Source organism: Eumetopias jubatus, unplaced genomic scaffold, assembly GCF_037043125.1.
Source record: "Eumetopias jubatus isolate StellerSeaLion01/CBP00866 unplaced genomic scaffold, mEumJub1_p1.0 scaffold_52, whole genome shotgun sequence".
NCBI lineage: Eukaryota > Metazoa > Chordata > Mammalia > Carnivora > Otariidae > Eumetopias > Eumetopias jubatus.
Genome location: NW_028274858.1, coordinates 1,207,144 through 1,229,497, shown reverse-complemented (window position 1 = coordinate 1,229,497; position 22,354 = coordinate 1,207,144). Strand labels below are relative to the sequence as shown.

The 22,354-nt window shown below is 47.2% G+C and overlaps 1 pseudogene; it reads left to right on the top strand.

Moving 5' to 3' along the window:
• The first annotated feature begins 17,128 nt into the window (after nucleotides 1-17,128).
• Nucleotides 17,129-21,877, top strand: LOC114203531 (histo-blood group ABO system transferase 2-like; annotated as a pseudogene).
• The last annotated feature ends 477 nt before the right edge of the window (nucleotides 21,878-22,354 follow it).

The following is a 22,354-nucleotide window of genomic DNA, read 5'->3' as shown; positions in this document are numbered from 1 at the left end:
ATGTTCTGAATATGTCTGTGAAGTCCATTTGGTCCAGTGTGTCATTTAAGGTCTTTATTTCCTTGTTGATCTTTTGCTTAGATGATCTGTCCATTTCAGTGAGGGGGGTTTTAAAGTCCCCCACTATTATTGTATTGTTGTCAATGTGTTTCTTTGCTTTTGTTATTAATTGCCTTATATAGTTGGCTGCTCCCATGTTCGGGGCATAGATATTTACAATTGTTAGATCTTCTTGTTGGATAGACCCTTTAAGTAGGATATAGTGTCCTTCCTCATCTCTTATTACAGTCTTTGCTTTAAAATCTAGTTTGTCTGATATAAGGATTGCCACCCCAGCTTTCTTTTGGTGTCCGTTAGCATGGTAAATTGTTTTCCACCCCCTCACTTTCAATCTGGGGGTGTCTTTGGATCTAAAATGAGTCTCTTGCAGACAGCATATAGATGGGTCTTGTTTTTTAATCCAATCTGATAGCCTGTGTCTTTTGATTGGGGCATTGAGCCCATTTACATTCAGGGTAACTATTGAAAGGTATGAATTTAGTGCCATTGTATTGCCTGTAAGGTGACTGTTACTGTGTATTGTCTCTGTTCCTTTCTGATCTTTGCTGCTTTTAGGCTCTCTCTTTGCTTAGAGGACCCCTTTCAATATTTCTTGGAAGGCTGGTTTCGTGTTTGCAAATTCCTTTAGTTTTTGTTTGTTCTGGAAGCTTTTTATCTGTCCTTCTATTTTCAATGACAGCCTAGCTGGATATAGTATTCTTGGCTGCATATTTTTCTCGTTTAGTGCTCTGAAGATATCTTGCCAGTCCTTTCTGGCCTGCCAGGTCTCTGTGGATAGGTCCATTGCCAATCTAATATTTTTACCATTGTAGGTTACATATCTCTTTTCCCGAGCTGCTTTCAGGATTTTCTCTTTGTCTCTGAGACTCGTAAGTTTTACTATTAGATGTCGGAGTGTTGACGTATTTTTATTGATTTTGAGAGGGCTTCCCTGTGCCTCCTGGATTTTGATGCCTGTTTCCTTCCTCACATTAGGGAAGTTCTCTGCTATAATTTGCTCCAATATACCTTCTGCCCCTCTCTCTCTTTCTTCTTCTTCTGGGATCCCAATTATTCTAATGTTGTTTCGTCTTATCGTATCGCTTATCTCTCGAATTCTGCCCTCGTGATCCTGTAGTTGTTTCTCCCTCTTTTTCTCAGCCTCTTTATTTTCCATCATTTGGTCTTCTATATCACTGATTCTCTCTTCTGCCTCATTTATCCTAGCAGTTAGTGCCCCCATTTTTGATTGCACCTCATCAATAGCCTTTTTGATTTCGACTTGGTTAGATTTTAGTTCTTTTATTTCTCCAGAAAGGGTTTCTCTAATAACTTCCACGCTTTTTTCAAGCCCAGCTAGTATCTTAAAGTCATGATTCTGAACTCTAGGTCCGACATCGTACTAATGTCCGTATTGAGTAGGTCCCTGGCTGACGGTACTACCTCTTGTTCTTTTTGCTGAGGTGATTTCTTTCGTCTTGTCATTTTGTCCAGAGGAGAATAGATGACTGAGAGAACAAAATGCTAACAGGTTTACAACGTCCCCAGCAAATATACTGTATACAAATCAGAAAAGACCTGAAACCAGGGGAAAAGAAAGGGAAAGAAAGAAAAAAGAAAGAGAAGAAAAAAAAAAAGAAAAAAAAGATAAAAACCAAAACAGAACAATACAAAAAAAGCAGAATGTGATCAAATATGATCAGGCTAGTGCATAGATCAGTGCCACACACTAGATTTTGGGCGTATTTTGGTCTGTTAGAAAAAAGTGCCTCCTAAAATTTTAAAGGAAGAAAGACATATATGTACAAAATAAGGGTTGAAACAATGAAGGGATAGAAGATGACTGTAAAGATGAAAATTATAAAAGATTTTATAAAAGGAGTTGATAAGATAAGAAGTTTGAAAAAAGAAAGAAGATTTAAAAAAAAAGAAAAAAGGGAGAGAATGTGATCAGGCAGGAGACTAGAACAGAGCCATACACTAGTGATTTAGGGTATATTTTGATCTGTTAGAAGAAACTGTATCTCAAAATTTTAAAGAGAGAACTTATATATATATGCCAAAAATAAGGGTAACTACTATGAAGGGATAAAATATGACTCTAAAAATGAAAAATAAAAAATGTTTTTTTTTTTAAAAAGAGATTGATAAGATGTTGGTTGAAAAAGGGAAAAAGAAAAATTAAAAAAAAAAACAGTTAACAAAAATTAACTTTGATGAACTAATGAATCATGGTAAAAAAAAGCCATGAATTCTATGTGCAGTATTCCCCTAGCACTGGAGTTCTCCCGTTCTCCTTGATCGGTAAACTTGGTCTTGGCTTGCTGGCTGTTCGTGCTGATCTTCTGGGGGAGGGGCCTGTTGTTGTGGTTTCCAAATATTTTTGCCGGAGCCTGAATTGCCCCGCCCTTGTCGGTCCGGGCTAAGCAAGCTGCTCGGGTTTGCTCTCAGGAGCATTTGTTCCCTGCAAGCTCTCCGTACAGCCTTGGAGGACCAGGGCAAAAATGGTGGCCTCCCAATCTGCACCCGGAGGAGCTGAGAACTCGGGGCCCCGCTCCTCAGTGCACCCCCAGAGAAAAGCAGTCACTCCCGTGTCCCCGGTCTCCGGCCGCACTCCGTGCTCACCCGGCCTGTGACCGAGCGTTGCTATCTCTGGCACCCGACCCCGTGTGGAGTCTCCAAACCCAGCAGATCCCTGCGGTGTGTTCCCGCGCCGCTCCTCCCGGGGGAGGGAGGGGAGTCTCCCCGGATCTGCCGCTTGTTGGGTCCCTGCTGCAGGAGCAGTGGCCCGACTGGGCCGCGGATCACAGTTTATGGCAACCCCGAGCTGAGAGCCCACGCCTCGGCTCCGTCTCTGCAGCCGGCTTCCCCGTTCAGATACCTGGGAGCTCTGCCGCACTCAGGCACCCCCGGTCTTTCTGTGACCCCAAGGGTCCTGAGACCACACTGTCCCGGGAGGATTCCACCCCCTGCTTAGCCACTGCAGCGACGTCCCTCAGCGGAGCCGACTTTTAAAAGGTCCGATTTTGTGCTCCGCGGCTCTATCACTTGCCAGAAGCGGCCGACGGAGGCCCCTCCCCCGCCGTCTATCCTCCCGAATATCGCCTCGGATTCACTTCTCCGCACGTCCTACCTTCCAGTAAGTGGTCGCTTCTCTGTTCAGATAGTTGTTGCTATTCTCCTCTTTGATCTCCTGTTGAGTTCGTAGGTGTTCAGAATGGTTTGATCCCTATTCAGCTGAATTCCTGAGACCAGACAAAATCTAGGTCTCCTACTCCTCCGCCATCTTGCTCCGCCCCCCTGTTTGTGTTTTTTAAAGATTTTATTTTTAAGTAATCTTCACACCCAACATGGGGCTCAAACTCACAACCCCAGGATCAAGAGTTGCATGCTGTACTGAGCCAGCCAGGTGCCCCAAAATGTTTGGGTTTTCATAGATGCAGAGTGGCAGGTATAAATCATTAAAATATGATGGAATTCACCCCCTGATCCTTTTATCATCTCTAGTTTTGCCTTTTCCAGAATCTCCTACAAATGGGGTCACTCAGTGTGTAAGCTTTTCAGATTAGATTCTTTCACTTAGAAAAATACAGGTAAAGTTCATCCATGTCATTGTATGGGGTGATGGTTCATTTCTTCTTATTGCTGAATAGATTAGCAAGAGAAAAACAAGTCAAAGTTTAATAGCATGCATACATCCTTTATTCATGGGAGATACCCAGGAAAAGGGAATAATTCCTTGAAGTGGCCCAGCCCTTACCCTAAATACCATCCTCCGCAAAAGACCAAAAGATTTTGGGTGGTGGGAAGGCCAGTTAAGGGATGTTATCAGGAGAGCACAGTAAACGAGGGTATGGTTGTTACACAGAATTAAGTCTGTGCCTTCTCTTTTGGTAAGAGTTTCTTGAGTTTTAGTAATTCTGTTCCTGATACACAGGGAGACAGGCTTACAAATGGGGCGTTCCTTTATAAGCATACATTTCACTCACCAAATGGCAACTTTTACCCAGTTTTCAGAGATTCTCCCATGTCTGCCGTTTCTTAAAATTAATCAGCCCAAATAACTCTTGTGCCAAAGGGACATATTTTGCGTGGCATATTCTGCTTCCTTCACATGGATGCACTCTGTTTGCTTATGGATTCATTTATGGAAGGACATCCTGGTTTCTTTAAGTTTGTAACCATTATGAATGGAGCTACCGTGCATAACTGCATGTGAGTTTTTGTTTGGAAATAGGTTTTCAAAGCCGTTTTCTAAATACTAGAAGTGCAATTGTTGGATCTTAACATGAGACTTACTTAGGTTTGGAAAAAATGGCCAAAACGTCTTCTGAAGGGACAGTTGCTGCCATTCCTCACCTTGCAGCAACTGGTATTCTTGTTTTTGGAGTTTAGTATTTGTGATAGGTTTGCAGTGCTGTCTCACTGTTGTTTAAATTTGTACTTTCCTAATGATGATGTCAAACATTTTTGTATGCTTATTTTGTATCTGTATATCTTCTTTGTCCAGGCATCTCTTCAGATCCTTACCCATTATCAGTTAGGATGTTTGTTTCCTTATCGTTGAGTTCTGATAGTCTTTTGTATTTTTTCAATACAAATCTTTTACCAGATTTGTGCTTTGCAAATATTTCCTCCCAGTTTGTGGCTTGTCTTTTAGTTTTCTGAGTAAGGTCTTTCACAGAGCAAAAGTTTTTTTTTTTTAAAGATTTTATTTACTTATTTGACAGAGAGAGACACAGCGAGAGAGGGAACACAAGCAGGGGGAGTGGGAGAGGGAGAAGCAAGCTCCCTGCTGAGCAGGGAGCCCGATGTAGGGCTCGATCCCAGGACCCTGGGATCATGACCTGAGCCGAAGGCAGACGCTTAACGACTGAGCCACCCAGGCACCCCACAAAAGTTTTAATTTTAGGAAGTTCATGTTATCAATTTTTTTCTTTTGTGGATTGGCTTTTGGTGTTGTGTGTTAAAGCTCATCACCGAACCCAAGACCATGTGGATTTTTTTCATTTTCTTTTTTTTTTAAAGATTTTATTTATTTATTTGACAGAGAGAGAGAAAGAGAGAGAGCAAGCACAAGCAGGGGGAACAGCAGGCAGGGGAGAAGCAGGCTCCCTGCTGAGCAAGGAGCCCAACGCGGAGCTCGATCCCAGGACCCTGGGATCATGACCTGAGCCGAAGGCAGCCACTTAACCGACTGAGCCACTTAACCGACTGAGCCACCCAAAATAAGCCAAAAACTTATTTTGATAGTTTTACATTTTAAATTTATCTACAATTTTGAATGAATTTTGGTGTAAGTTGTAAAGCCTGTGCCTGCATTTCACTTAATTCCGTATGGTTTCTAATTAATGGTTTCTATTTCTGGAGAAGTCAGGGGATAATTGGACTCCATTTCAGTTCGAATTTCCCAAATGTAATGGGTTCAGCTGGACCCCAGAAGGGACAGGTGCCTCCACGGAACTGAGTGCACCGCATCCTGCACTGCCCCCACCTCCCGCAGGGGGCGCCCGAGTCCCGCCCCGCGACCCGTGCGGGGCATGCGCGCTCAGCCCTCCTCCTCCCGGGCGAGGACAGGTGTTCCAAGGCCTCAGGACCGACCCACTGTGCTGACGCCCAGGCTTCGGGAGGACTTGGGGCCTCAGCCACGGTCAGGAGCCGGCCTCCTCAGGACCCGCTGTGGAGACTTCGGGAGGACGTGGGGTCGCGTCCACGCTGACAGGAGCCGGCCTCCTCAGGACCCGCTGTGGAGACTTCGGGAGGATGTGGGGCCGCGTCCACACTGACGGGAGCCGGCCTCCTCAGGACCCGCTGGGGAGACTTCGGGAGGACGTGGGGCCGCGTCCACGCTGACGGGAGCCGGGCCCCCTCAGGACCCGCTGTGGAGGATGTGGGGCCGCGTCCACGCTGACGGGAGCCGGCCTCCTCAGGACCCGCTGTGGAGACTTCGGGAGGATGTGGGGCCGCGTCCACACTGACGGGAGCCGGCCTCCTCAGGACCCGCTGGGGAGACTTCGGGAGGATGTGGGGCCGCGTCCACGCTGACGGGAGCCGGGCCTCCTCAGGACCCGCTGTGGAGGATGTGGGGCCGCGTCCACGCTGACGGGAGCCAGGCCCCCTCAGGACCCGCTGTGGAGGATGTGGGGCCGCGTCCACGCTGACGGGAGCCGGGCCCCCTCAGGACCCGCTGTGGAGGATGTGGGGCCGCGTCCACGCTGACGGGAGCCGGGACTCCTCAGGATCCGCTGTGGAGGATGTGGGTCCGCGTCCACGCTGACGGGAGCCGGGCCCCCTCAGGACCCGCTGTGGAGGATGTGGGTCCGCGTCCACGCTGACGGGAGCCGGCCTCCTCAGGACTCGCGGAGGGAGGAGGAGGTGAGGAGAAGCCGCCTGAGCGGGGACTGCGGCGGGGGTGCGAGCTCACAGGACCCCGCGGAGGAGGGGCGCGCTGTGTAGACGCCGGGGCTCTGTGCGCCGTGACGCGGGGTCCCCGCGGTGCTGTGCGCGGGGCTGTCGGTGTCCCCTTCCTGGGCTCGGATCCGCTCGGGGGTCCCGGGGTCTGTGTTCACGCGCCCCTCGGATGCGGTTCCGGGGCCCCGCAGCCGGGCTGCGGTCCGGCAGCGGCCCCCCGCCGCGGCGCTCGCGCTCCCCGGGCCTCGGCCCTGCGGGTCCTCCCCGCGGCCGCACCGTCGGGGTCGGGGCGGGGCTCCGCCTGCGGCACGAACGTCGGCGGCTCGGCTTCTCGGGGCCGCGCGGACGTGGCGGTTTGAAGAGGAGCCGACTCTGCGGGAAACCCGCCCGCGCAGCGCAGCCCCTCCCTCTCCGCACTCAGACCCCAGCCGCGTGTCCTCGCCGCCCGCGGGGTGCCTCAGGGCGTGTTACCCCCGACGGGGCGCCGTCCCGCGGACCCGCCACCGAGCCCTCAGAACGTGTCCGGTGCGCAGTTCCCGGCCGTAGCTGGCGTCCCGCGGGGGCACGTCGTTCTCCAGAACTTCTTCCTTCTCCCCGAGGGCGGCTCTGTCTGCGGGAGACCCCAGCTCCCCGTCCCCTTCCCCTCGGCCCCGGCAGCCACATTCTACTGTGTGTCTCGGGACACTTCCGGTAAGTGGGACCACAGGGCGTCTGTCCTTCTGTGACTGGCTGATGTCGCTCAGCGTGATGACTTCCCGCTTCATGCGTGGTGTCGCCTGTGCCGGAGCCCCCTTCGTTTTTAAGGCTGAATCGTGCTCCGTGGTGTGTGCACCGCGTTTCGTTTATCCATTCGGCTGTCAGTGGACACTTGGGTTGCTTCCCCTTTTGGCTGCGGTGAAAAATGCTGCGCTGAATAAGGGTACTTCTCCTTTCGATTTTGGGGTATGTATCTGGGAGTATAATTGTTGAACCATACGGTCATTCTACTTTGATCTATTTGCGTAAATGCCAGAATAATTTATACATAGACTGCACCATTTGTCACAAGCAAGGTGTAAGGGTTTCCGTTTCTCAACATCCTTTCCAAAATTTGTTATTTTAGTTTTCTTGATTATAGTGATTCCGTTGTGTGTAAAAGGACATCTAACTGGTTTAAATCTTCATTTCCATAAAGACTAAGGATGTTTAACATCTACTCATGTGCTATTCACCATTTGTATGATTTCCTTGGAGAAAGGTCTATCCAAGTCTTTTGTCTATTTTAAAAAATGGGTTGTCTTTTTGCTGAGGACTTGTAAACGCTCTTTACATGTTCTGGGCAACAGACTCTTACTAGATACATAATGTACAAATATTTTCTTCCATTCTGGGGGATATCTTTTCACTTTCCAGATAGTATCTTATGATGTACAGATTTTTAATTTTTTTTTTTACATTTCTTTTTTAAGAGTGAGTGAGTGTGTGAGTGGTCAGGGGCAGAGGGAGAAGGAGAGAGAACCTTAAGCAGGCCCCACACTCAGTGTGGAGCCTGACGTGGGCTCGATCTCATGACCCTAAGATCATGATCTGAGCCAAAATTAAGAGTCAGACACTTAACCAACTGAGCCACCCAGGCACCCAGAACAGGTTTTTAATTTTGAGGATATTATTTTATCTATTTTTTTCTTTGCTTTCTTATGCTTTGGTGTCAGATCTAATAGCATTGGTATATCCAAGGTTATGAAGATTTATCCCCATTTATTTCTTCTAGAGTTTATAATTTTACCTCTTACGTTTAAGCCTTTAATGTATTTTGAGTTAATGTTTATATGTGCTGTGAGGTAAGGGTCCAGTTTCATTCCTCTGTACACGGATAGCCAATTGTCTAGCACCCTTTGTTGAAAAGACCCTTCTCTCCCCCAGTGTAATGTTGTCCACCCTTGTCAAAATTCAGGGGACCATAGATGAAGGGGTTTATTTCTGGGCTCTCAGTTAAATCCCACCGATCTGTATGTGTATTATTTTTAAAAAAATTATTTTATTGGGGGGCGGAGCAAGATGGCGGAGCAGTAGGAGACCTGGATTTCGTCTGGTCTCAGGAATTCAGCTGAATGGGATCAAAGCATTCTGAACACCTACGAACTCAAAAGGAGATCAAAGATAAGAAGAGTAACAACACTCTGAACAGAAAAGCGACCACTTTCTGGAAGGTAGGACGTGCGGAGAAGTGAATCCAAGGCGATATTCGGGAGGATAGATGGCGGGGGAGGGGGCCTCCGTCGGCCGCTTCTGGCAAGTGCTAGAGCCGCGGAGCACAAAATCGGACCTTTTAGAAGTCGGCTCCACTGAGGGACATCGCTGCAGTGGCTAAGCGGGGCGTGGAACCCTCGTGGGACAGTGTGGTCTCAGGACCCTCGGGGTCACAAAAAGACCGGGGGTGCCTGAGTGCGGCAGAGCTCCCAGGTATCGGAGCGGGGAAGCCGGCTGCAGAGACGGAGCCGAGGCGCGGGCTCTCAGCTCGGGGTTGCCATAAACTGTGATCTGCGGCCCAGTCAGGCTACTGCTCCTTCAGCAGGGACCCAACAAGCGGCAGAGCTGGGGAGACTCCCCTTCCTTCCCGGGGAGGAGCGGCGCGGGAGCGCACCGCAGGGATCTGCTGGGTTTGGAGACTCCACACAGGGTCGGGGGCCAGAGATAGAAACGCTTGGTCACAGGCCGGGTGAGCACAGAGTGCGGCTGGAGACTGGGGATACGGGAGTGACTGCTTTTCTCTGGGGGCGCACTGAGGAGCGGGCCCCCGAGTTCTCGGCTCCTCCAGGGCGGAGATTGGGAGGCCACCCTTTTCACCCTGGTCCTCCAAAGCTGTACTGAGAGCTTGCAGGGAACAGAAGCTCCTGAGAGCAAACCCGAGCAGCTTGCTTAGCCCGGACTCACAAGGGTGGGGCAATTCCGCCTTCGGCAAAGACATTTGGGAACCACGGCAACAGGCCCCTCCCCCAGAAGATCAGCACGAACAGCCAGCAAGCCAAGACCAAGTTTACAGATCAAGGAGAATAGAAGAACTCCAGCGCTAGAGGAATACTGCACATAGAATTCATGGCTTTTTTACCATAATTCATTAGTTTTTCAAAGTTAATTATCTTAACTGTTTTTTTTTTAATTTTTCTTTATCCCTTTTTCAAACAACATCTTATCAATTCCTTTTTAAAAAAACATTTTTTATTTTTCATTTTCAGAGTCATATTTTTATCCCTTCATAGTAGTTACCCTTATTTTTGGCATATATATATATGTGTATATATATATATATATATATATATATGTTGTTCTCTCTTTAAAATTTTGAGATACAATTTCTTCTAACAGATCAAAATATATCCTAAATCACTAGTGTATGGCTTTGTTCTATTCTGCCTGATCACATTCTCTCCCTTTTTTTAAATTTTTTCTTTTTCTTTTTAAATCTTCTTTCTTTTTAAAAACAACGTCTTATCTTATCAATTCCTTTTATAAAATCTTTTATAATTTTCATCTTTACAGTCATCTGCCATCCCTTCATTGTATCAACCCTTATTTTGTACATATATAAGTCTTTCTTCCTTTAAAATTTTAGCAGGCACTTTCTTCTAACAGACCAAAATATGCCCAAAAGCTAGTGTGTGGCACTTATCTATGCACAAGCCTGATCATATTTGATCATATTCTGTTTTTGTTTTGTTCTGTTTTTGTTTGTTTTTATGTTTATCTTTTTCTTTTTTTTTTCTCTTCTTTCTTTCCCTTTCTTGTCCCCTGGTTTCAGGACTTTTCTGATTTGTATACAGTATATTTGCTGGAGACGTTGTTAACCTGTTAGCATTCTGTTCTCTCATTCATCTGTTCTCCTCTGGACAAAATGACAAGATGAAAAAAATCACCTCAGCAAAAAGAACAAGAGGTAGTACCATCTGCCAGGGACCTACTCAATACTGACATTAGTATGATGTCAGACCTAGAGTCCAGACTCATGACTTTAAAGATACTAGCTGGGCTTGAAAAAAGCGTGGAAGTTATTAGAGAAACGCTTTCTGGAGAAATAAAAGAACTAAAGCCTAACCAAGTCGGAATTAAAAAGGCTATTAATGAGGTGCAATCAAAAATGGGGGCACTAACTGCTAGGATAAATGAGGCAGAAGAGGGAATCAGTGATATAGAAGACCAAATGATGGAAAATAAAGAGGCTGAGAAAAAGAGGGATAACCAACTACAGGATCACGAGGGCAGAATTCGAGAGATAAGCGATACGATAAGACGAAACAACATTAGAATAATTGGGATCCCAGAAGAAGAAAGAGAGAGAGGGGCAGAAGGTATATTGGAGCAAATAAGAGCAGAGAACCTCCCTAATGTGGGGAAGGAAACAGGAATCAAAATCCAGGAGGCACAGGGAAGCCCTGTCAAAATCAATAAAAATAGGTCAACACCCCAACATCCAATAGTAAAACTTACAAGTCTCAGAGACAAAGAGAAAATCCTGAAAGCAGCGCGGGAGAAGAGATATGTAACCTACAATGGTAGAAACATTAGATTGGCAACAGACCTATCCACAGAGACCTGGCAAGCCAGAAAGGACTGGCATGATATCTTCAGAGCACTAAATGAGAAAAATATGCAGCCAAGAATACTATATCCAGCTAGGCTGTCATTGAAAATAGGAGAGATAAAAAGCTTCCAGGACAAACAAGAACTAAAGGAATTTGCAAACACAAAGCCAGCCCTAAAAGAAATATTGAAAGAGGTCCTCTAAGTAAAAAGAGAGCCTAAAAGCAGCATAGATCAGAAAGGAACACAGACAATATACGGTAACCGTCACGTTACAGGCAATACAATGGCACTAAATTCATACCTTTCAATAGTTACTCTCAATGTAAATGGGCTCAATGCCCCAATCAAAAGACACAGGCTATCAGATTGGATTAAAAAACAAGACCCATCCATATGCTGTCTGCAAGAGACCCATTTTAGATCCAAAGACACCCCCAGATTGAAAGTGAGGGGGTCGAAAACCATTTACCATGCTAATGGACACCAAAAGAAAGCTGGGGTGGTAATCCTTATATCAGACAAATTAGATTTTAAAACAAAGACTGTAATAAGAGATGAAGAAGGACACTATATCCTACTTAAAGGGTCTATCCAACAAGAAGATCTAACAATTGTAAATATCTATGCCCCTAACGTGGGAGTAGCCAATTATATAAGGCAATTAATAACAAAAGCAAAGAAACACATTGACAACAGTACAATAATAGTGGGGGACTTTAAAACCCCCCTCACTGAAATGGACAGATCATCTAAGCAAAAGATCAACAAGGAAATAAAGACTTTAAATGAAACACTGGACCAAATGGACTTCACAGACATATTCAGAACATTCCATCCCAAAGCAACAGAATACACATTCTTCTCTAGTGCCCACGGAACATTCTCCAGAATTGATCACATCCTAGGTCACAAATCAGGTCTCAACCGGTACCAAAAGTTTGGGATTATTCCCTGCATATTTTCAGACCACAATGCTTCGAAACTAGATCTCAATCACAAGAGGAAAGTCAGAAAGAACTCAAATACGTGGAGGCTAAAGAGCATCCTACTAAAGAATGAATGGGTCAACCAGGAAATTAAAGAAGAATTAAAAAAATTCATGGAAACCCATGAAAAAGAAAACACAACTGTTCAAAATCTTTGGGATACAGCAAAGGCAGTCCTGAGAGGAATGTATATACCAATACAAGCCTTTCTCAAGAAACAGGAAAGGTCTCAAATACACAACATAACCCTACACCTAAAGGAGCTGGAGAAAGAACAGCAAATAAAGCCTAAACCCAGCAGGAGAAGAGGAATAATAAAGATCAGAGCAGAAATCAATGAACTAGAAACCAAAAGAACAGTAGAACAAATCAATGAAACTAGGAGCTGGTTCTTTGAAAGAATTAACAAATTGATAAACCCCTGGCCAGACTGATCAAAAAGAAAAGAGAAATGACCCAAACCAACAAAATCATGAATGAAAGAGGAGAGATCACAACAAACACCAAAGAAATACAAACAATTATAAGAACATATTATGAGCAACTCTATGCCAGCAAATTAGATAACCTGGAAGAAATGGGTGCATTCCTAGAGATGTATCAACTACCAAAATTCAACCAGGAAGAAATAGAAAACCTGAACAGACCTATAACCACTAAGGAAATTGAAGCAGTCATCAAAAATCTCCCAAAAACAAAAGCCCAGGGCCAGATGGCTTCCCAGGGGAATTCTATCAGACATTTAAAGAAGAATTAATACCTATTCTCCTCAAAGTATTCCAAAAAATAGAAATGGAAGGAAAACTTCCGAACTCATTTTATGAGTCCAGCATTACCTTGATCCCAAAAGCAGACAAAGACCCCATCAAAAAGGAGAATTACAGACCAATATCCTTGATGAACATGGATGCAAAAATTCTCACCAAAATACCAGCCAGTAGGATCCCACGGTCCATTAAAAGGAATATTCACCATGACCAAGTGGGATTTATCCCTGGGCTACAAGGCTGGTTCAACATCTGCAAATCAATCAACGTGATACAATACATTAACAAAAGAAAGAACAAGAATCATATGATCCTCTCCATAGATGCAGAAAAAGCATTTGACAAAGTACAGCATCCTTTCTTGATCAAAACTCTTCAGAGTATAGGGATAGAGGGTACATACCTCAATATCATAAAAGCCATCTATGAAAAACCTACAGCGAATATCATTCTCAATGGGGAAAGGCTGAGAGCTTTTCCCCTAAGGTCAGGAACGCAGCAGGGATGTCCACTCTCACCACTGCTATTCAACATAGTATTAGAAGTCCTAGCCACAGCAATCAGACAACAAAAACAAATCAAAGGCATCCAAATCGGCAGAGAGGAAGTCAAACTCTCACTCTTTGCAGATGATATGATACTGTATGTGGAAAACCCAAAAGACTCCACCCCAAAACTGCTAGAACTCATACAGGTTTTCAGTAAAGTAGCAGGATATAAAATCAATGCACAGAAATCAGTGGCATTCCTATACACCAACAAGACAGAAGAGAGACAAATCAAGGAGTTGATCCCATTTACAATTGCACCCAAAACCATAAGATACCTAGGAATAAATTTAACCAAAGTGGCAAAGGATCTGCACTCAGAAAACTATAAAATACTCAGGAAAGAAATTGAAGAAGACACAAAGAAATGGAAAAACGTTCCATGCTCATGGATTGGAAGAACAAACATTGTGAAGATGTCAGTGCTACCTAGAGACATCTACACATTCAATGCAATCCCCATCAAAATACCATCCACTTTTTCAAAGAAATGGAACAAATAATCCTAAAATTTGTATGGAACCAGAAGAGACCCCGAATAGCCAGAGGAATGTTGAAAAAGAAAAGCATAGATGGCAGCATCACACTTCCAGACTTCTCGCTCTATTACAAAGCTGTCATCATCAAGACAGTATGGTACTGGCACAAAAACAGACACATAGATCAATGGAACAGAATAGAGAACCCAGAAATGGACCCTCAACTGTATGGTCAACTAATCTTTGACAAAGCAGGAAAGAATGTCCAATGGAAAAAAGACAGTCTCTTCCACAAATGGTGTTGGGAAAATTGGACAGTCACATGCAGAAGAATGAAACTGGACCAATTCCTTACACCACACACAAAAATAGACTCCAAATGGTTGAAAGACCTAAACGTGAGACAGGAGTCCATCAAAACCTTAAAGGAGAACACAGGCAGCAACCTCTTCGACCTCAGCCGCAGCAACTTCTTCGTAGAAACATCGCCAAAGGCAACGGCAGCCAGGGCAAAAATGAACTATTGGGATTTCATCAAGATAAAAAGCTTTTGCACAGCAAAAGAAACAGTCCACAAAACCAAAAGACAACCAATAGAATGGGAGAAAATATTTGCAAATGACATATCAGATAAAGGGCTAGTATCCAAAATCTATAAAGAACTTATCAAACTCAACACCCAAAGAACAAATAATCCAATCAAGAAATGGGCAGAAGACATGAACAGACATTTTTCCAAAGAAGACATCCAAGTGGCTAACAGACACATGAAAAAGTGCTCAACATCGCTCGGCATCAGGGAAATCCAAATCAAAACCTCAATGAGATACCCCCTCACACCAGTCAGAATGGCTAAAATTAACAAGTCAGGGAACGCCAGATGGTGGCGGGGATGTGGAGAAAGGGGAACCCTCCTACACTGTTGGTGGGAGTGCAAGCTGGTGCAACCACTCTGCAAAACAGTATGGAGGTTCCTCAAACAGTTGAAAACAGAGCTACCATACGATCCAGCAATTGCACTACTGGGTATTTACCACAAAGATACAAATGTAGGGACCCGAAGGGGTACGTGCACCCCAATGTTTATAGCAGCAATGTCCACAATAGCCAAACTGTGGAAAGAGCCAAGATCCATCGACAGATGAATGGATAAGAAGCAGTGGTATATATACACAATGGAATATTATGCAGCCATCAAAAGGAATGAGATCTTACCATTTGCAATGACGTGGATGGAACTGGAGGGTGTTATGCTGAGTGAAATAAGTCAATCAGAGAAAGACGTGTATCATATGACCTCACTGATATGAGGATTCTTAATCTCAGGAAACAAACTGAGGTTTGCTGGAATGGTGGGGGGTGGGAGGGATGGGGTGGCTGGGTGATAGACATTGGGGAGGGTATGTGCTATGGTGAGCACTGTGAATTGTCCAAGACTGATGAATCATGGATCTGTACTTCTGAAACAAATAACGCAACATATTTTAAGAAAAAAGAAAAAGGAGAAGATAGCAGGAGGGGAAGAATGAAGGGGAGTAAGTCAGAGGGGGAGACGAACCATGAGAGATGATGGACTCTGAAAAACAAACTGAGGGTTCTAGAGGGGAGGGGGGTGGGGGGATGGGTTAGCCTGGTGATGGGTATTAAAGAGGGCACATTCTGCATGGAGCACTGGGTGTTATGAACAAACAATGCATCATGGAACACTACATCAAAAACAAATGATGTAATATATGTTGATTAACATAACAATAAAAAATTAAATAAAAAGAAGATAGCAGGAGGGGAAGAATGAAGTTGAGTAAATCGGAGGGGGAGACCAACCATTAGAGATGATGGACTCTGAAAAACAAACTGAGGGTTCTAGAGGGGAGGGGAGGGTGGGGGATGGGTTAGCCTGGTGATGGGTTTAAAGACAGCACATTCTGTGTAGAGCACTGGGTGTCATGCACAAACAATGAATCATGGGACACTACATCAAAAACTAATGATGTATGGTGATTAACATAACAAGGAAAATATTAAAAATTTTATTTTATTTATTTATTTTTAAAAGTGTTTTAAATTTAAATTCAAATAACATATAATGTATTATTTGTTTCAGGGTGAATGCATACCTTTATGACAGTATCAAATTGTTTTGTTTACTGTTGCTTTGTATTAATATTTGAACTTTGGAAGAATGACCTTTCACGTTTGATTTTCTTTTTCAAGATTGTTTTGGCTATTTTGTGGTCCCTTGAAATTCCATATGACTGTTAGGATTAGCTTGTGCAGTTCTTTCCAAAGGCCTTTGTGGATTTTCTTGGGAACACATTGAATTTCCACATTGCATTGTGTACTATTGCCGTCTTATCAATAGTATGTCTTTGCATCACCATGGGGTCCTCAGATTTATTTAGGTTTCCCTTTCTTTCAGCAATGTTTTGTAATTTTCAGCGCACAAGTCTTGCACCTTGATTACATCTATTCCTAAGTATTTTGTCAATGTTAATGTTCCCTAAAATGGAATTGTTTTCTAAAATTATGTTTTGGATGATTCATGGCTAATGTATACAAATAAGACAGATTCTTGTGTATTGATATTAACTGGCTGTAATCATTTTTTGTTGATTGTTTAGGAAGCTCTGTCTATAAGATGATGTCATCTCTGGTCTCTGAATAGACCTAGTTCTACTGTTTTCTTCCACATGTGGATTTCTTGCCTTATCATTCTGGGTAGAACTTTCAGTACGATACTGAGCAATGAGTGAAAGCCAGCATGATGGACTTGTTTTTGATTTCAGAGTAGAGCTGTCAGTCCTCAAAATTGAGCATGATGTTTGATTAGAGTTAGGGTTGGGGTTAGGGGTTAGGGTTAAGGGTTAGGGTTAGGGTAGGTGACCCTGTGACCCATGAAGCCCCACAGTCAGCATGCTGGAGCCAGGAACACTCCCCCTGTGCTGAGCTCCCAGGCAAACCCTGCACGTCCCCTCCCCTGGCTGACCCCCTGCAGGTTCTGTCCCCACCTGCCATGAGTTGAGCACCTTTGGGCACAGCCCTTGTTTCTGTGCCCTACAGACTGGGTAGAATCAGCTGCATGGGTTTCTAGCCTCTAAGCCTCAGGCTCCCCTTTGTAAGATGGGGTCCTGATGGCTGCCATCTCTGGGAGCTGAAGGTAGGGAGGCCCCACCAGCAGACATGCTCAGGCCAGGCCAGGAGGGTGGCTGTTACTTAAAGCAGCCCAGGGCCTGCCCCCTTGAAGAAAGTGCACACATTCACGGCCCAAGTTTTGGGGTCCTGCCGCCAGCCTCTGGCAGTGACCCTCCTCCAGCCCTGTCCCCTGTCCCTGTGGATACATGGTCTTCCTGGAGTTGTTCCTGCAGACAGTTGAGAAGCACTTCATGGTGGGACACAGGGTCACCTACTACGTCTTCACCAATCAGTTGCCCGCCGAGCCCCATGTGCCCCTCTGGGAAGGCCAGAGGGTGGTGGTCCTCGAGGTCCCCGGCACCCCGCGCTGGGAAGACACGTCCATGCAGAGCACGTGATGATCCGCTGCTTCTGTAAGCAGCTCTTCCCGTCATTGCGCACTGAAATAAAATTCGCAGACACCAATCTGAGCGGCCATGCAGGGCTGCCTCTGCAAGTAGGGCAGCAGCAGCTGCGTTCTGCACATCGGTTTTATGTCATTTTTTATCAGAAAAGTAAGGGCAGATGCCTCAAAGCGTGGGAAAGGAGGACAGAGGGATGGCAAGTATGCTGAAGCTGTGAAGCAGGCCTGCACTCTCCCGTACGCGCAGGCACGCAGGGAGGCCGTCATGGGATCGGGGAAGAGTGGGATGTTTGTGCTAGCAAACGCCAGGTACAGGAAGGGGGGCACGGAGGGTTACATTCTTTCCTGGCTCCTAACCTTTGCCCTGCCCCTGGGGATCATGGGATCCTGCTCCTACTGGGCCATTGTGTTCAGTAGCCTGAGAACAGGAACGCTGCTGACGTTTCAGCTGCTTCCACAATCACTCCTTAGGGCTTACAATCTATTTTCTAAGATTAACTCCACAATTCCTCCGTGAGGTGGACTACCTGGTGTGCACAGAGGTGGACATGAAGTTCCGCGACCACGTGAGTATGGAGATCCTGTCTCCCCTCTTCAGCACCCTGCACCCTGGTTTCTACCAGGCAGCCCACAAGGACTTCAGCTACGAGCATTGGCCACAGTCCCAGGTATACATTCCCCAGGGGCAAGGGCGACTTTTACTACAAGGGGGCCTTTTCTGGGGGGTCGGTGGTAGAGGTTCACCAACTGACCTTGGCCTGTCACCAGACAATGGGGGTCAAACTGGCCAATGGGATCGAGGCTGTGTGGCACGACGAGAGCCACCTGAATAGGTACCTGCTGGACCATAAGCCCATTAAGGTGCTGTCCCCAGAGGATCTGTAGTACCGACAGCTGCTGGCCTGCCCCCAGAGGACCTGTGGGACCCACAGCTGCTGGGCTGCCCCCCATTATGAAGAAGTTGAGATTCATGGCTGTGCCCAAGAATCACCAGGACGGCAGCAGTGGTTAGTACTTGAGGAGTCGTTTTGGTGCCCACCGGGTCTTTCACTTGAGTTAACAGATGAGCCCGAAGGAAGGATGTCATCAGTTAGGAAGTATAGACGAAGCTCAGAGTGGAGGTGGACAAAGGCCTCTTTCAGAGAGCAGGGAAGCTCTGAGCTTCTTCTATACACCTTGCCCTGCTCATCGCTTCCAGCTGCCTGGCCCTGAGTTCTGTCCTTTCAATGAATTGGTCATCTAGTAAGTAACATATTTCTCTGAGTTCCATGAGCCACTGGAGCAGATTATTCAAACCTGAAGAGGTTGTGGGGACCTCCAATCTGTAGCTCAGAAACAGGGATGACTTCTCTGCCCAGCCACTGGCTGACCACTAAGTTAACAGCACAGGGATTCAGTAGCCATACACACAGCAAAGAATACAGACTTGACAAAGTTAGTTCAGAAAAGTCACTAAACCAACAGTAGCAACTACAAGGAGCAGCAATCATGAAGCCTGGCGTGGGGAAGGTCTGATGTTCAGGATGCTTCCATTATAATATTCATAATCACACCCTGGACTTGTCACTGGGCCAAGTCCCCTGGCTGGGGGCCAAGTAGCTCCTACATGTTCCACGTGCCTCTCTCTGGCTCCTCCAGCCATGCACTGTCCTGTGCTGCTTCCCAGTAGAGTTCAGTTTCACCAAAGCGAGGAAGATGGGATGGCGTTTTCTGACTCCCCACCCCCCTCCCCACAGTATTGCAAGAGAGAAAAAAGTTTTCCTCAACCCTCTTAAGGTCCCTGGCTGAGTCTGGAAATTGACAAAGACAGATGAACACGAGAAAAGCAAGCAAAATGTATTGATTGTTTTGGTGGGAGCCTCACAAGACCATGATGACCAGCAGAGGTGACTGGAGCAGACAGCTCTTCTACCTTTTAGACAAAGAAGCAGTAAGTGTGTGAAGAATTGACAGACACAGGGGTTTGGACTAGGGCTCGTAAACGGTAAAGAAGTTAACTAGGAAGGTAAGGGTTCGTTTAACCAGGTGTGTTCGTATAGACCCCGTGGTCCGAAATTCCTTGACTCTGGTGATAAGCACATCATCCCTGTGGTCCGGGGAGAGAAAGTTCCACATGGGAGCATTCTGACCTGCTTAAGGGAAGAAGGGCTGATGGCTGGGGGTCAGAGAGACCTTCTTGCTTCTGCTCTATGCAAAAGTTCTTTTAGCTTCTATCTTTAATTTGCCAAGGTGCCATATTTGGGTTAGTGTGTCCTGACCCTCACTGGCCTGGTGCTGTGCTCTGTCTCCTAGTATCCAGGATATTGGGTGTGCTGCTGTGGAGACCTCCCAGCCCTGGGGTAGCCCCTTGTCCAGGGAGGCACCTGCCTCAAGGGGAGGGTTGCTATGGGTGGCTGCCCCTCCTCAGGGAGATTGGGTTGGAGAGTGCAGATCTTACTTCGAGAAACTGACTTCATTTCCTGAAAAGGTCTACCTGATAGTGGGATCATACAGGAGTTCTATTTTTAGTATTTTGGGGAAAATCCATCCTTTTTCCAGCATGGCTGTGCCAACCAAAGTCACTTCCGGATGATTTTTACCTATAAACCAGAGATTTTTCAAGAACTTCTCCAGCAGAGAACATGAGAACATTTTCATGACCTTAGACAGGCAGAGATTCCCCAGGATGCAAAGTATACTGACTGTAGGAACAAACCGGTGACTTAGAAACTATGAAATGAAGAACTTGTTCTCCTTCTTCCATTTCTGGCTAGTGTGCTGGTCTGTGGATCGATCCCACCTCAGGCAGCTGGAAGGTTGACCTCCCAGGTCAGCTACCACTGAGGTGGCTACTGTTTCTAGAGATTCTTCGGGGTGTGGCCAGGTTTCCCCTCCTGTGCACTGATCAAGTCGGCGACCTCTAACATTGGAGCCATGGGTCTTCCAGGCATGGTCCCCCCCAATCCCCCAGTAACGCCATCCCACTCAGGATTTAGGGGGACGGGAGCTGCCCCTAGGCAAAATTGGAGATTCTCACCGTCCCTACCTGGACTTCAGATGCTCCTCAGTTACTCCTGTGCCTCTGGTGTCTTCTTGGAACCCTGACCTGTCTGTTTTCGGACAGCTGGTCCAGTGGTACCCTCACTTTCTGGGAGGGGGATTTGGTGGAATCTGCAGTGTGTCCTGCAGCCCCACCAGGATTGCGTTTTGAAGGCACATCGTCCGGGCCATCTGAGGAGCCAAGACTGTGGGTCTGTGTCCTGGAGGGATTCTGAGCAGTGCTGGTGGGATGGGAGGGCTGCAAGGCCCAGAGGCAGGTTTCCAGAAAGCTGTCTGGTGTCCCTGGCATCCTACCATTTTCAAATCAAAGCCCTGAGATCTTTAAAATGCCAGCAACGGTACAGCATGGGCCACAAAAACAAATGTCCCTGTGCACCCAACACCACCTAAACTATTGGCCATTTCTTGTCACTTGAGCTGAGTATAAAGCACTGGGAGTTGGGGCTTGAGGGGGGGGGTCCTGGGCCAGACTTTGTATTTGGGGGACAGAGGCCATCAGACAAGCTTGTGCTGAGCCTCAGGAGAGGATCTGTGTGGAGACCCCAGCTTCAGTCGCTGCTGTCCACTGATGGCCCCTCAGCCTGCCCAAGTGCCCCTGCTGCTGGGGGAACACCTGCCCCCTCCTCTCTGCGTGAGGGCTCTCTTCTGCACCAGGTGCCTCCTCTCCTGCCAGTACCTGCCAGCCTGCAGCCTGGGAGGGTGTATACCCTGACAACCTCCAGCCCTGGGGACAGAGCCAGTGCGATGTGGTCTCCCAGCAGGTCTGGGCACCAGGCCCGTACATTGCTCACTCTCCTCCTGTGGGCTCACTGTGCCACATCCTCCCTCAGGCTCCCTGGGCCCAAGTCCTCCTCTGCTCAGGGACCACTCCCTGCCCAGGTTCCATATGCTGAGACTGGGAGCAGGTCATCTGGACTTTCTGGACTCTCGCTTCTGTGCCCGTGACATGGGCACAGTGCAGCCTCACAGACTGCTCAGAGGAGACCCAGCGCAGGAAGATGCAGGCTGATGCAAGGGAGATGCCAAGTGACCCTAGAGGGAGCGCACGGGACTTGCACAGGTCCACCAAGGTGCTGTCCCCGGAGGACCTGTGGGACCCACGGCTGCTAGGCCGGCCGCCCCATCATTCCCCGGGTCATGAAGAAGCTGAGATCCATGGCTGTGCCCAAGAATCACCAGGACACCCAGAACTCATGAGGCGCTGTCCCCAGAGGAGCTGTGGGACCCACGGTATTGGGCTGTCCCCTGAAGGACCTGTGGGACCTGCGGCTCCTGGGCTGGCCCCTGTCATGAAGAAGCTGAGATTCGGGCCATGCCCAAGAATCACCAGGACACACAGAACTCATGAGGGGTTGCCCCCAGAGGCCATGCAGGACCCACGGCTGCTGGGCTGTCCCCTGGAGGACCTGTGGGACCCGAGGCTGCTGGGCTGGACCCCATCATTCCCTGGGTCATGAAGAAGCTGAGATTTGTGGCTGTGCCCAAGAATCACCAGGAAATCTCGAAGTCATGAGGGGCTGCCCCCGTCTCCATCAGGGGTTGCTGTCTTGAGCGGGGCCGTCAGAGCAGATTCCTACTTCTGTCCCCTTGAGGGAAACTGTGGAGCCCAGCACTGCTTGCACGGGCACGCCAGCGCCCCAACCAGCCCTGTGCACAGGAGGCCTGCCTGGGGGCACAAGGTCCTCTCTTTGTGGTCACTTCATTTTGATCATTTCGGGGTCCTTTGCAGCTGTGAACAGCTCCAGTTTTATGTCAGATGTTTTTCTGTGTCAATGCTGAGCAACCATCTTTAAAAAGAACAATTGAGGGAAAAGGTTTTCTCTCTGGTTCTAAACAGATATCGACTGTTGGGGCTGGGAGCAGCTCTGTTGCAGCCATGGAGCCAGAACGGGTGCTGGCTGGGTCTTCCCTCCCAGTCCTTACTCCTCACCGCGGCCATGGGGCTTCAGGGTCAGGGGTGCGCCGAGCCACCTCCCAGACCCCCAGTGCC